This window comes from Anomaloglossus baeobatrachus, chromosome 1 (assembly GCF_048569485.1).
Source record: "Anomaloglossus baeobatrachus isolate aAnoBae1 chromosome 1, aAnoBae1.hap1, whole genome shotgun sequence".
Lineage (NCBI taxonomy): Eukaryota > Metazoa > Chordata > Amphibia > Anura > Aromobatidae > Anomaloglossus > Anomaloglossus baeobatrachus.
In genome coordinates, this window is record NC_134353.1 from 116,887,556 (window position 1) to 116,910,516 (window position 22,961).

Here is a 22,961-nt window from a genome sequence, read left to right on the forward strand (position 1 = left end):
GACAATTGGGTGTATAGCTATGCCTCCGGAGGCCACACAAAGTATTACACTAAGTGTAAAGCCCCTCCCCTTCTGCCTATACACCCCCCGTGCTCACGGGCTCCTCAGTTTTTATGCTTTGTGCGAAGGAGGCTGACATCCACGCATAAGCTCCACAACTTAGTCAGCAGCAGCTGCTGACTAGGTCGGATGGAAGAAAAGAGGGCCCATAACAGGGCCCCCAGCATGCTCCCTTCTCACCCCACTCTGGTCGGCGGTGTTGTTAAGGTTGAGGTGCCCATTGCGGGTACATAGGCAGGAGCCACATGCTGTTTTCCTTCCCCATCCCTTAATGGGCTCTGGGTGAAGTGGGATCCGGATCGGTCTCCAGGCACTGGGACCGTGCTCCCTCCGCAGCCCCTGGGATTCTACTGGATAGGAGCCGGGTATCCTCAGGGACAAGGCCCTGCTACTGTGAGGTACTCTGTGTCCCCGTGGGGACCGCGCATGGAGCGCTTGTGCCATACACATTACAGCACTGATGGGTGTGTTAGTGCGCCGGGGACTACCGCGCATGGAGCGCTTGTGCCATACACTTTCCAGCACTGCTGGGTGTGTTAGTGCGCCGGGGACTACCGCGCGGCCGCGCTTATTGCCGGCCGCGCTTATAACTTTAGTCCCCGGCTTCTGCGGCCTAGTGTCGTATATTCCCGCCCACAGGCCTGCCAGTCAGGGGAAGGGCGGGACGCTGCACAGATCGTCAGCGCTGAGGGCTGGAGCATACATTAGTATCCTCCTCACTCAGTACACTGGGGCACTAGATTCCCGCACTTTTCTTGGGCACGCCCACGGTCCCCTCCTCCCCACAGAACGCCGGCAGCCATTCCTGTCAGCGATTCAGACGCTGGAGAGGAGAGACAACACAGGGAGACCCAGGCAGGGAATCTGGTGATCACACAACCGCTCTGAGCGGTCGGTAAGCAGCACCTGTGGTGCTGGCCCCACTGAGTACCGAAGTGTGTGTGTGTGTGTGTGTGTGTGTGTGTGTGTGTGTGTGTGTGTGTGTGTGTTATATAATATATATAATATATATATATATTAGGCTATACATTGCACTGTACGGTCGCCCTGTTGATTCTTGGCTATATACCCTCCTGGTTGTTCTCAGAGGAGACATGTCATCTGCAAAAAGCAAGGGTGCCACAGCACAGGCGTACTTTGCAACCTGTACCTCATGTACAGCTGTACTACCGGCAGGTTCCACTGACCCTCATTGTGTGCAATGCTCGGCCCCTGTAGCACTTACTCAGCCGGAGCCTCTGCTACAGGTGGCCCAGGTGGAACCACCTGCTACCACTGTCCAGGTGACAGGGACGGAGTTTGCAGCCTTTGCTGACAAACTGTCTGAGAGTATGGATAAATGGTCTGCTAAGATACTGGAAGCATTGCAGTTCAGACCGGTGATTCAGGCCCCGGGCACTGTCCAATCCTTGACCCCTGGTCCCCCTCAATTGGAACAGCAAAGTGCCCCTGGGGTAACCCATAGGTCCCAGGGTGAGGTCTCTGACACGGACCGCAGTCCCAGGCCGCCCAAGCGGGGTCGCTGGGAAATTCCCTCCACTTCATCACACTGTTCAGGGTCCCAGCAGGGGGACTCTCTGGAGGATGAAGCGGAGGTATCAGATCAGGATTCTGATCCTGAAGCCGCTCTCAACCTAGATACACCTGAAGGTGACGCAGTAGTGAATGATCTTATAGCGACCATCAATCAGGTGTTGGATATTTCTCCCCCAGCTCCTCCAATTGAGGAGTCTGCTTCTCAGGAGAAATTCCGTTTCAGGTTTCCCAAGCGTACATTAAATATGTTTCTGGATCACTCTGACCTCAGAGAGGCAATCCAGAAAAATCGATACTGTCCAGACAAGCGTTTTTCCAAGCGCCTTAAGGACACACGTTATCCCTTCCCCCCCTGATGTTGTCAAGGGCTGGACTCAGTGTCCTAAGGTGGATCCTCCAATCTCCAGACTGGCGGCTAGATCCATAGTTGCAGTGGAAGATGGGGCTTCACTCAAAGATGCCACTGACAGACAGATGGAACTATGGTTGAAATCCATCTATGAAGCGATCGGCGCGTCTTTTGCTCCAGCATTCGCAGCCGTATGGGCACTCCAAGCTATCTCAGCTTGTCAGGCGCAGATTAATGCAGTAACACGTACATCTGCCCCGCAAGTGGTGTCCTTAACCACTCAGGCGTCGGCGTTTGCGTCCTACGCCATTAATGCTATCCTGGACTCGGCGAGCCGTACGGCGGTGGCATCCGCCAATTCGGTGGTACTCCGCAGGGCCATGTGGCTACGTGAATGGAAGGCAGACTCTGCTTCCAAAAAGTTTTTAACCGGTTTGCCATTGTTTGGCGACCGCTTGTTTGGTGAGCGATTGGATGAAATCATTAAACAATCCAAGGGAAAGGATTCATCCTTACCCCAGTCCAAACCAAACAGACCTCAACCACGGAAGGTACAATCGAGGTTTCGGTCCTTTCGGACCGCGGGCAGGTCTCAATTTTCCTCGTCCAAAAGGCCTCAGAAAGATCAGAGGAACTCCGATGCATGGCGGTCTAAGTCACGTCCTAAAAAGACCGCCGGAGGAACCGCTCCCAAAGCGGCCTCCTCATGACTTTCGGCCTCCTCAAACCGCATCCTCGGTCGGTGGCAGGCTCTCCCGCTTTTGCGACGCCTGGCTGCCACAAGTAAAAGACCGATGGGTGAGAGACATTCTATCTCAAGGTTACAGGATAGAGTTCAGCTCTCGTCCTCCGACTCGATTCTTCAGAACATCTCCGCCCCCCGACAGAGCCGAGGCTCTTCTGCAGGCGGTGTGCACTCTGAAGGCGGAAGGAGTGGTGATCCCTGTTCCTCTTCAGCAACGGGGTCACTGTTTTTACTCCAACTTGTTCGTGGTGCCAAAAAAGGACGGATCCTTCCGTCCCGTTCTGGACCTAAAACTGCTCAACAAGCATGTGAAAACCAGGCGGTTCCGGATGGAATCGCTCCGCTCCGTCATCGCCTCAATGTCCCAAGGAGATTTCCTGGCATCAATAGACATCAAAGATGCTTATCTCCACGTACCGATTGCACCAGAGCATCAGCGCTTCCTGCGTTTCGCCATAGGGGACGAACACCTTCAGTTCGTGGCACTGCCTTTTGGCCTGGTGACAGCTCCACGGGTCTTCACCAAGGTCATGGCAACAGTGGTGGCAATCCTACACTCTCAGGGACACTCGGTGATCCCTTACTTAGACGATCTTCTTGTCAAGGCACCCTCTCAAGGGGCATGCCAACACAGCCTGAACATTGCTCTGGAGACTCTCCAGAGTTTCGGGTGGATCATCAATTTTCCAAAGTCAAATCTGACACCGGCCCAATCACTGACATATCTTGGCATGGAGTTTCATACTCAGCGATAGTGAAGCTTCCGCTGAACAAACAGCGTTCACTACAGACAGGGGTGCAATCTCTCCTTCAAGGCCAGTCACACCCCCTGAGGCGCCTCATGCACTTCCTAGGGAAGATGGTGGCAGCAATGGAGGCAGTTCCTTTTGCGCAGTTTCATCTGTGCCCACTTCAATGGGACATTCTCTGCAAATGGGACAGGAAGTCGACGTCCCTCGACAGGAACGTCTCCCTTTCTCGGGCAGCCAAAGCTTCCCTTCAGTGGTGGCTTCTCCCCACTTCTCTGTCGAAGGGGAAATCCTTCCTGCCCCCATCCTGGGCGTTGGTCACGACGGACGCGAGCCTGTCAGGGTGGGGAGCGGTCTTTCTCCACCACAGGGCTCAGGGTACTTGGACTCAGACCGAGTCCTCCCTTCAGATCAATGTTCTGGAGATAAGGGCAGTGTATCTTGCCCTAAAGGCGTTCCAGCCGTGGCTGGAAGGCAAACAGATCCGAATTCAGTCGGACAACTCCACAGCGGTGGCATACATCAACCACCAAGGCGGGACACGCAGTCGGCAAGCCTTCCAGGAAGTCCGGCGGATTCTTCTGTGGGTGGAAGCCACAGCCTCCACCATATCCGCAGTTCACATCCCGGGCGTCAAACTGGGAAGCAGACTTTCTCAGTCGCCAGGGCATGGACGCAGGGGAATGGTCCCTTCACCCGGACGTGTTTCAGGAGATCTGTTGCCGCTGGGGCATGCCGGACGTCGACCTAATGGCGTCCCGGCACAACAACAAGGTCCCGACATTCATGGCACGGTCCCAAGATCACAGAGCTCTGGCGGCAGACGCCTTAGTTCAGGATTGGTCGCAGTTTCAACTCCCTTATGTGTTTCCTCCTCTGGCACTGTTGCCCAGAGTGTTACGCAAGATCAGGGCCGACTGCCGCCGCGCCATCCTCGTCGCTCCAGACTGGCCGAGGAGGTCGTGGTACCCGGATCTGTGGCATCTCACGGTCGGCCAACCGTGGGCACTACCAGACCGACCAGACTTGCTGTCTCAAGGGCCGTTTTTCCATCTGAATTCTGCGGCCCTCAACCTGACTGTGTGGCCATTGAGTTCTGGATCCTAGCGTCTTCAGGATTATCTCAAGAGGTCATTGCCACTATGAGACAGGCTAGGAAACCAACGTCCGCCAAGATCTACCACAGGACGTGGAAAATATTCCTGTCGTGGTGCTCTGCTCAGGGTTTTTCTCCCTGGCCGTTTACCTTGCCCACTTTTCTGTCCTTCCTTCAATCCGGATTGGAAAAGGGTTTGTCGCTCGGCTCCCTTAAGGAACAAGTCTCTGCGCTCTGTCTTTTTTCAGAAGCGCCTAGCCAGACTTCCACAGGTACGCACGTTCCTGCAGGGGGTTTGTCACATCGTCCCTCCTTACAAGCGTCCGTTGGAACCCTGGGATCTGAACAGGGTGCTGATGGTTCTTCAGAAACCACCGTTCGAGCCAATGAGGGAGATTTCTCTCACGCCTTTCGCAGAAGGTGGTTTTCCTAGTAGCAGTCACTTCACTTCGGAGAGTGTCTGAGCTAGCAGCGTTGTCGTGCAAAGCCCCTTTCCTGGTGTTTCACCAGGACAAGGTGGTCCTGCGTCCGGTTCCGGAATTTCTCCCTAAGGTGGTATCCCCTTTTCATCTCAATCAGGATATCTCCTTACCCTCTTTTTGTCCTCATCCAGTTCACCAATGTGAAAAGGATTTGCACTTGTTAGATCTGGTGAGAGCACTCAGATTCTACATTTCTCGTACGGCGCCCCTGCGCCGCTCGGATGCACTCTTTGTCCTTGTCGCTGGCCAGCGTAAAGGGACACAAGCTTCCAAATCAACCCTGGCTCGGTGGATCAAGGAACCAATTCTCGAGGCTTATCGTTCCTCGGGGCTTCCGGTTCCCTCAGGGCTAAAGGCCCATTCTACCAGGGACGTGGGAGCGTCCTGGGCCTTGCGGCACAAGGCTACGGTTCAGCAGGTGTGTCAGGCAGCTACCTGGTCGAGCCTGCACACTTTCACGAAACACTATCAGGTGCATACCTATGCTTCGGCAGATGCCAGCCTAGGTAGGCGAGTCCTTCAGGCGGCGGTTGCCCACCTGTAGGACAGAGCCGTTTACGGCTCTATTATGAGGTATTCTTTTACCCACCCAGGGACTGCTTTTGGACGTCCCAATTGTCTGGGTCTCCCAATGGAGCGACAAAGAAGGGAATTTTGTTTACTTACCGTAAATTCCTTTTCTTCTAGCTCCAATTGGGAGACCCAGCACCCGCCCCTGTTTTTTGTGTACACATGTTGTTCATGTTGAATGGTTTCAGTTCTCCGATATTCCTTCGGATTGAATTTACTTTAAACCAATTTATAACTTTTCCTCCTTCTTGCTTTTGCACCAAAACTGAGGAGCCTGTGAGCACGGGGGGTGTATAGGCAGAAGGGGAGGGGCTTTACACTTTTAGTGTAATACTTTGTGTGGCCTCCGGAGGCATAGCTATACACCCAATTGTCTGGGTCTCCCAATTGGAGCTAGAAGAAAAGGAATTTACGGTAAGTAAACAAAATTCCCTTTTTTTGCAAACCACAAATCTGCTATCTGTTCGACAATGTACAAATCTTGCCTTTAATACAGTTTATTTGAAAGTGATAGCTATATACCATTAATTACAAAATTGATTTTTGCTGTTCTGAACCTAGGCTGTGCACATTTAGTGTTTTTTTTGGTTGCAGACTTGGTGCAGTTTATCACCAAAATCTGCATGTTCATACTTATGCCAGCTAAGTCAATGAGAGTTCTGAAGTGCTGTGCACATGTTACGGTTTTGATTGTTTGGGGGTTTGTGTTTTTTTTTGTTTTTCCCACTTGCAGTTTTGGGTGGAAAAAATCTTCAGCATGTCAATTGTTGGTGTCTTTCCTGCATTTAGCCCTTCCAGGCATAGATTTCACAAACACATGCTGCTTTTTGGGTGTGGTTTTTTTTTTTTTTTTTTTTTTTTTTTTCTTTTGGGTTTTTTTTGTGTGCAGAAAACTACTTCCTTTGCCGGTGGAAGGACCTGTGAGGTCACACCCATGTGACCAGGTATCCAGCTTTGTTGTCTGAGGCCCTGCCCCTTCTGGTCACATGGGTATGACCTCACAGGTGCTTCCTAGTGAAAACGTAATCAATGGTATAATACTTATGCTAATTCTAATAAAGGGAGGGGATAACTATGAATATGATCTGCTCCAGTGCAACTGTCAGTCAAGCAGCTGCTCATTTTATAAAGTTTAATTTCTTTGTCGCTCCATTGGGAGACCCAGACAATTGGGTGTATAGCTTCTGCCTCCGGAGGCCACACAAAGTATTACACTTTAAAAAGTGTAACCCCTCCCCTCTGCCTATACACCCTCCCGTGCATCACGGGCTCCTCAGTTTTATGCTTTGTGTGGAAGGAGGCACACATCCACTCATGCATTCTCAGATTAGTTATATCGGTTGGAAGAAAAGAGGACCCCCACGGGGCCCCCGGCATGTTCCCTTCTCACCTCACTATGTCGGCGGTGCTGTTAAGGTTGAGGTACCCATTGCGGGTACAAAGGCCGGAGCCTCATGCCGTTTTCCTTCACCATCCCTTAGTGGCTCTGGGAGAAGTGGGATCCTGACCGGTCATCCATTTCACTGGGACCGGGCTCCCTCCGCAGCCCCTGTGGGAATCTGCCGGACAGGAGTCTATTCATCCTCAGGGACCGGGCCCTGCATCTATAAGGTACTGTGTCCCCATGGGGACTGTGCATGGAGCGCCTTCTTCCTGGACGCTGCAGCAGCTGCTGATTTGTGAAGACCGGCGGACTTCCGCGCCGACCGCGCCTGCTTGTCGTTTCTTCAGAACCTCTCCGCCCCCCGCTCGGGCCGACGCACTTTTTCAGGCAGTGGACGCTCTGAAGACAGAAGGAGTTGTGATCCCTGTTCCCCCTCAGGAACATGGTCGCGGCTTTTACTCCAACTTGTTCGTGGTGCCAAAGGACGGATCATTCCGTCCCGTTCTCGACCTCAAACTGCTCAACAGACATGTGTGAACCAGACGGTTTCGGATGGAATCTCTCCGCTCGGTCATCGCCTCGATGTCACAAGGAGACTTCCTAGCATCGATCGACATCAAAGATGCTTATCTCCATGTGCCGATCGCACCCAAACATCAACGCTTCTTGCGTTTCGCCATCGGGGATGAACACCTTCAGTTCGTGGCATTGCCTTTCGGCCTGGGGACAGCCCCACGGGTGTTCACCAAAGTCATGGCATCCGTTGTGGCGGTCCTACACTCTCAGGGCCACTCGGTGATTCCCTACTTAGACGATCTCCTAGTCAGGGCACCTTCTCGGGTGGCGTGTCAACACAGCCTTACCGTCGCTCTGGCGACTCTCCAGCAGTTCGGGTGGATAATCAACTTCCCAAAATCCAAGTTGACACCGACCCAATCACTGACTTACCTCGGGATGGAGTTTCATACACAGTCAGCGGTAGTCAAGCTACCGCTGGACAAACGGCTTTCTCTGCAGGCAGGGGTGCATTCTCTTCTTCGGGGTCAGTCACACCCCTTGAGGCGCCTCATGCACTTCCTGGGGAAGATGGTGGCAGCGATGGAGGCAGTGCCGTTCGCGCAATTCCATCTGCGGCCACTCCAATGGGACATTCTCTGCAAATGGGACAGGTCTACTTCCCTCGACAGGAACGTCTGTCCCTTGCAACCAAGACGTCTCTTCAGTGGTGGCTCCTTCCCAATTCTCTATCGCAAGGAAAATCCTTCCTACCCCCAACCTGGGCTGTGGTCACCACGGACGCGAGCCTGTCAGGGTGGGGAGCGGTTTTCCTCCACCACAGGGCTCAGGGAACCTGGACTCCGGTAGAGTCTTCCCTTCAGATCAATGTTCTGGAGATAAGGGCAGTGTATCTAGCCCTATTGGCTTTCCATCGGTGGCTGGAGGGTAGACAGATCCGTATACAGTCGGACAACGCCACTGCCGTCGCATACATCAACCACCAGGGCGGCACGCGCAGTCGTCAGGCCTTCCAGGAAGTCAGGCGGATTCTGCAGTGGGTGGAAGCCACAGCCTCCACGATCTCCGCAGTTTACATCCCGGGCGTAGAAAACTGGGAAGCAGCTTTTCTCAGTCGTCAGGGCATGGATGCGGGGGAATGGTCTCTTCACCCAGACGTGTTTCGAGAGATCTGTCGCCGCTGGGGAACGCCGGACGTCGATCTCATGGCGTCACGACACAACAACAAAGTCCCGGCATTCATGGCCCGTTCCCAAGATCACAGAGCTCTGGCGGCGGACGCATTAGTTCAGGATTGGTCGCAGTTTCGACTGCCTTATGTATTTCCTCCTCTGGCGATGCTGCCCAGAGTGTTACGCAAGATCAGGTCCGACTGTCGTTGCGCCATTCTCGTCGCTCCAGATTGGCCGAGGCGATCGTTGTACCCGGATCTGTGGCATCTCACGGTGGGTCAACCGTGGGCGCTTCCAGACTGCCCAGACTTGCTGTCACAAGGGCCGTTTTTCCATCTGAATTCTGTGGCCCTCAACCTGACTGTGTGGCCATTGAGTCCTGGCTCCTAGCGTCTTCAGGATTATCTCAGGATGTCATTGCCACTATGAGACAGGCCAGGAAACCAACGTCCGCCAAGATCTATTACAGATCTTGGCGGATCTTCTTATCCTGGTGCTCTGATAATGGGTTTACTCCCTGGCCGTTTGCCTTACCCACCTTTTCTTTCATTCCTTCAATCCGGAATGGACAAGGGTTTGTCACTCGGCTCTCTCAAGGGACAAGTATCGGCGCTCTCCGTATTTTTTTAAAAGCGCCTGGCCAGGCTTCCGCAGGTCCACACGTTCCTGCAGGGAGTTTGCCACATAGTCCCACCTTACAAGCGTCCGCTGGAACCCTGGGACCTTAACAGGGTGCTAACTGCTCTTCAGAAACCACCTTTCGCGGCGCTGCGGGATGTTTCTTTATCACGTCTTTCGCAGAAGGTGGCATTTCTAGTGGCAGTTACATCACTCAGAGTGTCGGAGCTTGCAGCGCTGTCATGCAAAGCCCCCTTCCTGGCTTTTCACCAGGATAAGGTGGTTCTGCGTCCTGTCCCGGAATTTCTCCCTAAGGTGGTATCTCCTTTTCATCTCAATCAGGATATCTCCTTCCCTTCATTTTGCCCTAATCCAATTCACCAATGTGAAAAGGATTTGCACTCATTAGATCTAGTGAGGGCACTCCGGTTCTACGTGTTTCGCACGGCGCCCCTGCGCCGTTCAGATGCGCTCTTTGTCCTTGTCGCTGGCCAGCGTAAGGGTTCGCAGGCTTCCAAGTCAACCTTGGCTCGGTGGATCAAGGAACCGATTCTTGAAGCCTACCGTTCTTCTGGGCTTCAGCTTCCTTCAGGGCTGAAAGCCCATTCTACCAGAGCCGTGGGTGCGTCCTGGGCATTGCGGCACCGGGCTACGGCTCAGCAGGTGTCAGGCAGCTACCTGGTCTAGTCTGCACACTTTCACGAAACACTATCAGGTGCATACCTATGCTTCGGCAGACGCCAGTCTAGGTAGGCGAGTCCTTCAGGCGGCGGTTGCCCACCTGTAAGAGGGGGCCGTTTCGGCTCTTTTCTTTGTCGCTCCTAATTGGGAGACCCAGACAATTGGGTGTATAGCTACTGCCTCCGGAGGCCACACAAAGTACTACACTTAAAAGTGTAAGGCCCCTCCCCTTCTGGCTATACACCCCCCCCCCCCGTGGGATCACGGGCTCCTCAGTTTTATGCTTTGTGCGAAGGAGGCCAGACATCCATGCATAGCTCCACTGTTTAGTCAGCAGCAGCTGCTGACTATGTCGGATGGAAGAAAAGAGGGCCCATACTAGGGCCCCCAGCATGCTCCCTTCTCACCCCACTTTCTGTCGGTGGTGTTTGTTAAGGTTGAGGTACCCATTGCGGGTACGGAGGCTGGAGCCCACATGCTGATTCCTTCCCCATCCCCATTAGGGCTCTGGGTGAAGTGGGACTTTACCGGTCTCCGGGCACTGAGGCCGTGCTCCATCCACAGCCTCTGGAGGATCTGCTGGATACGGAGCGGAGTTTTCTCAGGGACAGGACCCTGCTCCATCAAGGTACTCCGTGTCCCCGTGCTTATCGCACGCACACTGCAGCATTGCTGGGTGTGTTAGTGCGCCGGGGTAAACAGCGCTGCTGCGCTGGTGTTGTTACTCACTACAGCTCTGCTGAGTGAGGTGACTTTGTACGATCGGCCGATCCGGCCGCTGGGGTCAGTGTTTACTGGTCGCGGCTGGGATTTGTGGTGCGCCGGGGACTTCCGCGCTGGCCGTGCATATATGACGGCCGCGCTAGATTACTACAGTCCCCGGCTTTTGCGGCCTAGTTCGTATCGTTCCCGCCCCCGGACCTGCCAGTCAGGAGGAGGGCGGGACGCTGTACAGTCCAGCAGCGTTAAGAGCTGGAGTCTGTTTTACATACTCCAGCCCTCACACTAGGCACAGGGGGACGCAGCTTCCCGCTCTTTTGTTTGGGACGCCCACGGTCCGCCCCTCTTCACAGGACGCCGGCAGCCATTCCTGCCTGCACGCTGAACTGCGGAGGGGAGGCTGGGAGACCCAGACAAGGGATTCTACGATCTCACACCCGCTTTTCAGCGGGCGGTAAGCAGCCCTCAAGGGCTCTCCCCCACTTGTGCCATAGTGTACTTTTGTATTTTGTGCTGGCAATACTTTGCACTGTACAGTCGCTGGTGATTTTCTGCTATATACCCTCCTTAGATTTCTCAAGGAGATAACAGCATGTCGTCCGCAAAAAGCAAAAGTGCCAAGGCACGGACTTTATATGCTGCTTGTACCGCATGTGGGGCTACTCTACCGGCAGGTTCCACTGACCCCCATTGTGTGCAGTGCTCGGCCCCTGTGGCAATTGCTCAGCCGGGGCCGCTGCTAGAGGTGACCCAGGGAGAACCACCTGTAAATGCTGTCCAGGTGACAGGGACGGAGTTTGCAGCTTTTGCTGACAAATTGTCTATGACTGTCTAAAATTCTTGAAACATTGCAGTCTAGACCAGTAACTCAGACCATGGGCACTGTTGATCCATTGCCCCCTGGTCCCCCTCAGCTGGACCACTTCCTAGCTCCGGGGGTGTCATATGCACCCCAGGGTGACGGCTCTGACTCGGACGACAGTCCCAGACAACCTAAGCGGGCTCGCTATGAGCGACCCTCAACTTCATCACACTGGTCAGGGTCCCAGCGGGACGACTCTGTGTGATGAGGCGGATGTAACTGATCAGGAGTCTGATGCTGGGGCCGCTCTCAATCTAGATACCCCGGATGGTGACGCCATAGTGAATGATCTTATAGCGTCCATCAATAGGATGTTAGACATTTCTCCACCAGCTCCTCTTGCGGAGGAGGCAGCTTCACAGCAGGAGAAATTCCATTTCAGGTATCCCAAGCGTAAATTAAGCACGTTTCTGGACCACTCTGACTTTAGAGACGCAATCCAGAAACACCACGCTTATCCAGATAAGCGTTTTTCCAAACGGCTTAAAGATACACGCTATCCTTTTCCCCCTGACGTGGTCAAGGGCTGGACACAGTGTCCCAAGGTGGACCCTCCAATCTCCAGGCTTGCAGCCAGATCTCTAGTTGCAGTGGAAGATGGGGCGGCACTTAAAGATGCCACTGACAGACAGATGGAGCTCTGGTTAAAATCCATCTATGAAGCTATTGGAGCGTCGTTGGCGCCAGCATTCGCAGCCGTATGGGCACTCCAAGCTATTTCAGCTGGGCTTACACAGGTCGACACGGTCACACGTACATCTGCTCCGCAGGTGGCACCCTTGACCTCTCAAATGTCTGCATTCGCGTCTTACGCGATTAATGCTGTCCTAGACTCTACGAGCCGTACGGCGGTGGCGTCAGCCAACTGTGGTTTTACGCAGAGCCCTGTGGTTGAGAGAATGGAAGGCAGATTCTTCTTCCAAGAAGTGCTTAACCAGTTTGTCTTTTTTCTCGTGACCGATTGTTTGGTGAGCGTTTGGATGAAATCATTAAACACTCCAAGGGTAAGGATTCATCCTTACCTCAGCCCAGACAAAACAAACCTCAACAGAGGAGGGGACAGTCTGGTTTTCGGTCCTTTCGAGGCTCAGGCAGGTCCCAATTCTACTCGTCCAAAAGGACTCAGAAGGATCAGAGGGGCTCAGATTCTTGGCGGACTCAATCACGCCCAAAAAAGCCAGCCGGAAGAACCGTTACCAAGACGGCTTCCTCATGACTCTCAGCCTCCTCTCTCCGCATCCTCGGTCGGTGGCAGGCTCTCCCGCTTTGGCGACATTTGGTTGTCACAGGTCAAAGACCGTTGGGTGAGAGACATTCTGTCTCACGGGTACAGGATAGAGTTCTGCTCTCGTCCTCCAACTCGCTTCTTCAGAACTTCCCCACCGCCCGACCGAGCCGATGCTCTGCTGCAAGCGGTGTCCGCTCTAAAGGCGGAAGGAGTGGTGACTTCTGTTCCTCTTCAGGAACAAGGTCACGGTTTTTACTCCAATTTGTTTGTGGTGCCAAAGAAAGACGGGTCGTTCCGTCCCGTCCTGGATCTAAAGCTGCTCAACAAACACGTAAAAACCAGGAGGTTCCGGATGGAATCTCTCCGCTCCGTTATCGCCTCAATGTCTCAAGGAGATTTCCTAGCATCAATAGACATCAAGGATGCTTATCTCCACGTGCCAATTGCGCCAGAGCATCAGCGTTTTCTACGCTTCGTTATAGGAAGCTAACACCTGCAGTTCGTAGCTCTACCTTTCGGGCTGGCGACAGCCCCTCGGGTCTTCACCAAGGTCATGGCAGCAGTAGTAGCAGTCCTGCACTCACAAGGTCACTCCGTGATCCCGTATTTGGACGATCTACTTATCAAGGCACCCTCTCAAGAGGCATGCCAACACAGCCTGAACGTGGCACTGAAGACTCTCCAGAGTTTCGGGTGGATTATCAACTTTTCAAAGTCAAATCTAACCCCGACCCAATCACTAACATATCTTGGCATGGAGTTTCATACTCTCTCAGCGATAGTGAAACTTCCACTGGACAAACAGTGCTCGCTACAGATAGGGGTGCAATCTCTCCTTCAGGGCCAGTCGCACCCCTTGAGGCGCCTCATGCACTTCCTAGGGAAGATGGTAGCAGCAATGGAAGCAGTTCCTTTTGCGCAGTTTCATCTGCGTCCACTACAATGGGACATTCTCCGCCAATGGGACGGGAAGTCGACGTCCCTCGACAGGGAGGTCTCCCTCTCTCAGGCAGCCAAGGAATCTCTCCGGTGGTGGCTTCTTCCCACCTCATTGTCAAAAGGAAAGTCGTTCCTACCCCCATCCTGGGCGGTGGTCACGACAGATGCGAGTCTATCAGGGTGGGGAGCAGTGTTTCTCCACCACAGGGCTCAGGGTACGTGGACTCGGAAAGAGTCCACCCTTCAGATCAATGTTCTGGAGATCAGAGCAGTCTATCTTGCCCTACAAGCCTTCCAACAGTGGCTGGAAGGCAAGCAGATCCGAATTCAGTCGGACAACTCCACAGCGGTGGCATACATCAACCACCAAGGGGGAACACGCAGTCGGCAAGCCTTCCAGGAAGTCCGGCGGATTCTGACGTGGGTGGAAGACACGGCATCCACCATATCCGCCGTTCACATCCCAGGCGTAGAAAACTGGGAAGCAGACTTTCTCAGTCGCCAGGGCATGGACGCAGGGGAATGGTCCCTTCACCCGGACGTGTTTCAGGAGATCTGTCGCCGCTGGGGGATGCCGGACGTCGACCTGATGGCGTCACGGCACAACAACAAGGTCCCGGTTTTCATGGCACGGTCTCACGATCACCGAGCTCTGGCGGCAGACGCCTTAGTTCAAGATTGGTCGCAGTTCCGACTACCGTATGTGTTCCCACCTCTGGCATTGTTGCCCAGAGTGCTCCGCAAAATCAGGTCTGACTGCCGCCGCGCCATTCTCGTCGCTCCAGACTGGCCAAGGAGGTCGTGGTACCCGGATCTGTGGCACCTCACGGTAGGCCATCTGTGGGCACTACCAGACCGTCCAGACTTGCTGTCTCAAGGGCCGTTTTTCCATCTGAATTCTGCGGCCCTGAACCTGACTGTGTGGCCATTGAGTCCTGGATCCTAGCGGCCTCAGGTTTATCTCATGAAGTGGTTGCCACCATGAGACAGGCTAGGAAACCATCCTCCGCCAAGATCTACCACAGGACGTGGAGGATATTCCTATCTTGGTGCTCGGCTCAGGGAGTTTCTCCCTGGCCTTTTGCATTGCCTACTTTTCTTTCCTTCCTGCAGTCTGGGTTGGAAAAAGGTTTGTCGCTTGGCTCCCTTAAGGGTCAAGTCTCCGCGCTATCCGTAGTTTTTCAGAAACGCCTGGCGCGACTTCCTCAGGTACGCACGTTCCTGCAAGGGGTTTGTCATATCGTCCCCCCTTACAAGCGGCCATTGGAGCCCTGGGACCTGAACAAGGTTCTAATTGCTCTCCAAAAGCCGCCTTTCGAGCCTATGAAGGAGGTTTCCCTTTCTCGTCTTTCACAGAAAGTGGCCTTTCTAGTGGCGGTCACGTCTCTTCGGAGAGTGTCCGAGCTGGCGGCGTTATCATGCAGATCTCCATTCCTGGTGTTTCACCAGGACAAGGTAGTTCTGCGTCCAATTCCAGAATTTCTTCCCAAGGTGGTATCTTCCTTTCATCTCAATCAAGATATCACTTTACCGTCTTTGTGTCCGCATCCAGTTCACCAATTTGAAAAAGGTTTGCATTTATTGGATCTGGTGAGAGCACTCAGGATCTACATTTCCCGCATGGCGCCTCTGCGCCGCTCGGATACACTCTTTGTCCTTGTCGCTGGTCAGCGTAAAGGGTCGCAAGCTTCCAAATCCACCCTTGCGCGTTGGATCAAGGAACCAATTCTTCACACCTACCGTTCTGCTGGGCTTCCGATTCCATCAGGACTGAAAGCCCATTCTACCAGAGCCGTGGGTGCGTCCTGGGCATTACGGCACCAGGCTACGGCTCAGCAGGTGTGCCAGGCGGCTACCTGGTCGAGTCTGCACACTTTTACCAAGCATTATCAGGTGCATACCTACGCTTCGGCGGATGCCGGCCTAGGTAGACAAGTCCTTCAGGCGGCGGTGACTCACCTGTAGGAAAGGGCTGTTTGACGGCCCTATCACGAGGTATTCTTTTACCCACCCAGGGACTGCTTTTGGACGTCCCAATTGTCTGGGTCTCCCAATTAGGAGCGACAAAGAAGGGAATTTTGTTTACTTACCGTAAATTCCTTTTCTTCTAGCTCCTATTGGGAGACCCAGCACCCGCCCCTGTGCCCTTCGGGCTGGTTGTTCTTTTGTGTACACATGTTGTTCATGTTGAATTGTTCTTTTGGTTCATGGTTCAGTTCTCCGAACATCCTTCGGATTGAATTTACCTTAGACCAATTTATAAGTTTCCTCCTTCCTGCTTTTGCACCAAAACTGAGGAGCCCGTGATGCACGGGAGGGTGTATAGGCAGAGGGGAGGGGTTACACTTTTTAAAGTGTAATACTTTGTGTGGCCTCTGGAGGCAGTAGCTATACACCCAATTGTCTGGGTCTCCCAATAGGAGCTAGAAGAAAAGGAATTTACGGTAAGTAAACAAAATTCCCTTCTTTTGGATTTCAAAACCTAAACATCCGAGCTGACCACTACAGGTATGTATAGAATCAGCCCGATAATGCCAGTACAGCATTGGCTTTAGGCTATATACAAAAATCCTGGTGACTGGCTACTTGGAGATCTGTTAAAGGGAACCAATCTCTAGAACCTCTAGCTTTCACCTTCCTGATTTAATGTGACCTGCAGAATAAGAAACTTACTCTAGAACTGCCTTTTTGGCAGCTGGTTCTGGCTTGTATCTTACTTTCTTAGCAAAGTTTGCGTTGCCTTGTGTAAGTGGCTCCCACAAGGCCTTAAGATGGCAGCAATTGCAAAGACAGATCAAGAAGATTCTCCTGATTAACTTTTGCAAGGTTTCAGAAGTCTACACTTTTGGCCCACAAATAAGTCAATTCCATGGCTGCTTGGTGCTCAAGTCCTGAGCAGCATACAAAAAAATGCCCTTGCCAGGCTTTCATAGATCCTATGCTATTTGGAATATTCTAGATAAGGTCAAGGATGCTACCAAATGGAAAGAGCGCTCTGCCTCATGGAATCCTACACTCGGCCATCTAGAGATTCCTAGAGGTTATGCTGCTTTAACAAATTCACTTCCTGTGGAGATGACAAGGACCTCTGAAGTAAATGGCTTACACAGAAGCCTTCCTGACAAGTCTTTCCAACCACTGCAAAGACCTGCGTTTCCTTTTGCCCTCCATGCAGTTCACCTATTTGGGTGGAGGGACATCTTCTTTCAGCGATTTTGATGAGTTTTTTTGGGGTTTTTTTTTCTTTAGGTCAGGGAAATGATTTGCCTTTCTGCCATCCAACCTGGTTCATCACTCATGCTCTCCGCACCATGTAATTCATGTTCAGAGACAATTTCCAGGGATACAATTTCAATCTGCTGTCCCCCCCAAGGAGGATGGCTTGCTCAGACCTAGGCCACAGACTTGTACAGGTTGTGTGGAGTCTGTGGTTCATAGTCTTGTCACAGAAGCTTGGTGGATTGTTGGACATGTCCAATGCATCTTATGTTCCCTCTGCAGAGTCCAAAAAGGGACCTCTTGGCTCTGCAGTCATTTAATTTCTAGTTTACTGTAACTTTGAAGACCCAGACAGCTGTTGCTAATACAAAAGTGTTTGCTCCCTTGATGGCACTCTTGGCATTGCAGAGGTCTGGAAGTCATGCTGTATCTGACTTGAATGTCCATTCTCAAAATCACTTGGGAATTCCTTAGCTGGATCAACTAACAAATCATGTCAGACACAATCCTAGCTCCTGTAAGTTTTGGATATTGCCTTTGCCATATGGTTGGGTCTGCCTTCCACCAGAGAATCTTTCAACCAGTCTCCATTTGTGGGTATAGACCTTGTTTCTGGGTAGGATGGTCTTGGGTGTTGAGTCCATTTGACAGTGTAACGTTGTAGTGATTTTTATTGTCTACTTGGATCAAGTAATGATCCAAGGAGTCAATGACATCAGTCTACCTGTAAGTCTAGAGACCTAAAAGCAGCAGCTGTCGGCCACGATATGCTGTACTGCAGCTCTCTACCCCCTTCAGTAACAAGTGATATTTGATGCCAGTCTTGAGGTGGGGGAGCAGGTAATCATCACTCCACTTAGGATCTCTAGAGGAATACTGCCTCCTGATCAATCTTCTAGAGCTTTACCAATTTTTCTGGCTTTCCCACTAGTCTCCCTTCTTGGGGACCACCCACTTAGCATGCAGACAACTGACTGTTTGCCCTACTTAATCAGGATGGCACCAGCCTTTGAAACCAACATAATCCTTCCCTGGGTAGAACTTGACACTGCAGTGATTTTTACTGGCCACATTTTTGGCAAAACTCTGCATACCTGTTGTTGGAAACCCCATTCTGCCTTTGTTGGTGCACCTCCTGACAGACCTTCACAGGTCCTGAGGGACTCTGCTGTAAATGTACTGGTCTCTTGGACAGTTCATGCTGCTCTTCCTACTTCCAGCAATTTGAAGACTGAAGACCTTAGTTATCATGGCTGTGAGGCATGAAACTCCAACAAACAGTTGGTGACCGATGATTCCCCTCAATTATGATGGTCTCCCACTGTCTTCCCTCTTTTTTTCTTTTTCTTTTTTTCTTTTTCTTTTTTTTTTTTTTTTTTTTTTTTTCTGTAGTCTTGTAAACCGCAATCTTCTGCATTTTACGTGTTCGCGTGCAGAGGTATTTGTATCCTGTGACAATTCCTATGATTCTTTTCTTCAGTCCAGTCTATATATGGTCCCCAGAGTTGACTCTCTTCCATAATCTCATGAGAAGCCAGTGTACAGACTGTCAGGGGTGGCTTTTATGCCCCTTGTTAAAGGCATACAGTGGACGCTTGGGACCTTAATCTTCTGTCTGTGCTGTGGGAGTCTTATTGTAGAGTCTCCCAAAAGTTCCTGTTAATGAAAGGTTGCATTTCTGGTGGCCATACACTTCAGACAAGTTATATAGGCTTGATTTCCTTTCCTGCTGGCTATATGCTTATCAAAGGTGGTCTTGGTTTTCCACAGCAAAAGTTGCCACATTGCAAATCTGCAGTTAGGTCTTAACTATCAGAGAAATCGGATATGTAATTATGCCACCTGTGCCTTTTCCCATACTATAAAGTAAGGTGTTGCAGATTTGTGGTTGTTTGGCCATTTTAGGCCATATTAATGTTCTGGCACACTCCTTACCCACACTTTCTAGCCACTAGTCAATCACCATCCAGGTCAAAATAATTAACCTAAAAACGAGCACGTTCTCTAGGCTAATTGATCCCACCTCCCTTTTCTTTGTCGCTCTATTGGGAGACCCAGACAATTGGGTGTATAGGCTATGCCTCCGGAGGCCGCACAAAGTATTACACAAAAGTGTTAAGCCCCTCCCCTTCTGCCTATACACCCCCCGTGCTCCCACAGGCTCCTCAGTTTTTTGCTTTGTGCGAAGGAGGCAGACATGCACAGCACAGCTCCACAGATTAGTCAGCAGCAGCTGCTGACTATGTCGGATGGAAGAAAAGTGGGCCCATATAGGGCCCCCAGCATGCTCCCTTCTCACCCCACTCTTGTCGGCGGTGTTGTTAAGGTTGAGGTATCCATGGCGGGTACGGAGGCTGGAGCCCACATGCTGCTTTCCTTCCCCATCCCCCTCAGGGCTCTGGTGAAGTGGGATCCTATCGGTCTCCAGGCACTGAGACCGTGCTTCATCCACAACTCCTGGGAGCCTGATGGATAGGAGCCGGGTATCGTTCAGGGACATGGCCCTGCTACTTGGAGGTACTCTGTGTCCCCGTGGGGACCGAGCACAGCAACACTCCAGCATTGCTGGGTGTGCTAGTGCACCGGGGACCGCGGCGCTGACCGGGTTAATGTGCCATTACACACTCAGCATCGCTGAGTGTGTTTATGTAGGAAGACTACCGCGCTGACCGCCGCCGCCATGTTTAACACTGAGGCGCGGCTGGGACTTGTAGTGCGCCGGGGACTTCCACGCGGCCGCGCTTTTACGGCGGCCGCGTTTATTACTCGACTCCCCGGCTTTTTGCGGCCTAGTCTTTCTTCCTCCCGCCCACAGCCCTGACAAGCAGGGGAAGGGCGGGAAGCTGCACAGGACGAGCAGCACTGAGGGCTGGAGCATGCTTTGCATACTCCACTCCCCTCACTGTGCACAGTGCAGGCACCAGTTCCCGCACTTTCTGGGTCACGCCCACGGCTCCCTCCTCTCCTCAGGACATTCCTGTCAGCTCCTTGAACGCTGTAGAGGGGGACAAATTCTGACAGACCCAGGCAGGGACCCTGGTGGCCTCACAACCGCTTTAAGCGGGGGGCATGCAGCATCTGTGGTGCTAGCCACATTTCTGCAGGAGTGTAATTTTAAATTATATGTTTATAAGATATACTTTACACTTTATGGTGCACAGTTGATTCTGGATATATATATTGTGTTGCTCAGGGAAGACAACAGCATGGCGCCCATAAAAGGCAGGAGTGCCAAACACAGGCTTACTATGCTGCCTGCGCCGCATGTACGACCCCGCTACCGGCAGGATCCACTGAGTAATCCAGACCGGTATCTCAGCACAGGGGCACTGTTGAATCATTGCTCCCTGGCCCCCCTCAGTTGGACCAGCAAGGTCCCCCCGGGGTGTCTCATAGATCCCAGAGTGAGGTCTCTGATACAGACCCCAGCCCCTGACCGACTAAGCGAGCTCGCTGGGAAATCCCCTCGACATCTTCATATTGGTCAGGGTCTCAGCGGGGGAACCTCTGGTTGATGAAGCGGAGACAGTTGATCAGGATTCTGATCCTGAGGCCGCTCTCAATCTTGATACGCCTGACGGGGACGCCATAGTGAACGATCTTATTGCGTCCATCAATCAAAGTTGGATATTTCTCCCTCAGCTCCTCCAGTGGAGGAGTCTGCTTCTCAGCAGGAGAAATTCCGTTTCAGGGTTCCCAAGCGTACACTGAGCATGTTTCTGGACCACTCTGATTTCAGAGAGGCAGTCCAGAATCACCGTGCCTGTCCTGATAAGCGTTTTTTTTCAAAGCGCCTTAAGGATACACGTTATCCTGTTCCCCTGACGTGGTCAAAGGTTGGACTCAGTGTCCCAAGGTGGATCCTAGCCTGGCGGCTAGATCCATACTTGCAGTGGAAGATGGGGCTTCACTCAAGGATGCCACTCACAGGCAGATGGAGCTCTGGTTGAAATCCAGCTATGAAGCTATCGGCGCTTCTTTTGCCCCAGCATTTGCAGCCGTATGGGTGCTACAAGCTATCAGCAGGTCAAGCGCAAATTGACGCAGCCACACAGACGTCGGCATTTGCGTCTTACGCTTTTAATGCTGTCCTGGTCTCTGCGAGCCGTACGGCGGTTGCATCCGCCAATTCGGTGGTACTCCACAGGGCCTTGTGGCTACGGAAATGGAAGGCAGATTCTGCTTCCAAAAAAGCGCTTAACCAGTTTGCCAATTTCTGGCGACCGATTGTTTGGCGAACGTTTGGATGAAATCATCAAACAATCCAAGGGAAAGGATACATCCTTACACCAGCCCAAACCGAACATACCCCAACAGAGGAAGGGGCAGTCGAGGTTTCGGTCCTTTCGGGGCGCGGGCAGGTCCCAATTCTCCTCGTCCAAAAGGCCTCAGAAAGATCAAGGGCACTCAGATTCATGGCGGTCTAAGTCACGTCCTGAAAGACCACCGGAGGTGCCGCTACCAAAGCGGCTTCATGGCTTTCGGTCTCCTCAATCTGCATCCTCGGTCGGTGGCAGGCTCTCCCGCTTTTGCGACACCTGGCTGCCAAGGGTAAAAGACCGTTGGGCGAGAGACATTCTGTCTCACGGTTACAAGTTAGAGTTCGCCTCTCGTCCCCCGACTCGATTCTTCAGGTCATCCCCGCCTCCCGAGCGAGCCAAGGCTCTTCTGCAGGCGCTGGGCACTCTGAGGGCAGAAGGAGTGGTGGTCCATGTTCCTCTTCAGCAACAGGGTCAAGGTTTTTTCCCCAACCTGTTTGTGGTTACAAAGAAGAACGGGTCTTTCCGTCCTGTCCTGGACCCATAACTGCTCAACAAACACGTAAAGACCAGGTGGTTCCGGATGGAATCCCTCCGCTCCGTCATCGCCTCAATGTCCCCAGGAGATTTCCTTGCATCGATCGATATCGAAGATGCTTATCTCCACGTACCGGTTGCTCCAGAGCACCAACGCTTCGTGCGCTTCACCATAGGAGACGAACGCCTGCAGTTCGTGGCACTGCAGTTCGGCCTGGCTACAGCCCCACGGGTTTTCACCAAGGTTAGGGCTCCCGTAGTAGCGGTCCTCCACTCTCAGGGTCACTCGGTGATCCCTTGGACGATCTGCTGATCAAGGCACCCTCTCAAGAGGCATGCCAACACAGCCCCGACGCTTCTCTGGAGGCTCTCCAGAGTTTCGGGTGGATCATCAATTTTCCAAAGTCAAATCTGACACCAGCCCAATCGCTGACATATCTTGGCATGGAGTTTCATACCCTATCAGCGATAGTGAAGCTTCCGCTGATCAAGCAGTGTTCACTACAGAAAGGGGTGCAATCTCTCCTTCAAGGTCAGGCACACACCTTGAGGGGCCTCATGCACTTCCTGGGGAAGATGGTGGCAGCAATGGAGGCAGTCCCTTTCGCGCAGTTTCACCTGCGTCCTCTTCATTGGGACATCCTTAACAAAGCTTCCCTTCGGGGGTGGCTTTCTTCCCACTTCTTTATCGCATGGGAAATCCTTCCTACCGCCATCCTGGGAGGTGGTCACGACGGACGCGAGTCTGTCAGGGTGGGGAGCAGTCTTTCTCCGCCACAGGGCTCGGGGTACGTGGACTCGGCAAAAGTCCTCGCTTCAGATCAATGTTCTGGAGATCAGGGCAGTGTATCTTGCCCTAAAAGTGTTCCAGCAGTGGCTGGAAGGCAAGCAGATCCGAATTCAGTCGCACAACTCCACAGTGGTGGCTTACATCAACCACCAAGGCGGAACACGCAGTCGGCAAGCCTTCCAGGAAGTCCGGCGGATTTTGATGTGGGTGGAAGCCACGGCCTCCACCATCTCCGCAGTTCACATCCCGGGCGTCAAACTGGGAAGCAGACTTTCTCAGTCGCCAGGGCATGGACGCAGGGGAATGGTCCCTTCACCCGGACGTGTTTCAGGAGATCTGTTGCCGCTGGGGGAGGCCGGACGTCGACCTAATGGCGTCCCGGCACAACAACAAGGTCACGGCATTCATGGCACGATCTCACGATCACAGAGCTCTGGCGGCAGACGCCT

The 22,961-nt window shown here is 52.7% G+C and overlaps 1 protein-coding gene across 2 annotated transcripts in view; it reads left to right on the forward strand.

The window, feature by feature from the left end:
• Window positions 1–22,961, forward strand: part of UCHL1 (ubiquitin C-terminal hydrolase L1) — a 62,734-nt gene that overhangs the window by 21,713 nt on the left and 18,060 nt on the right. The window lies entirely within an intron of this gene.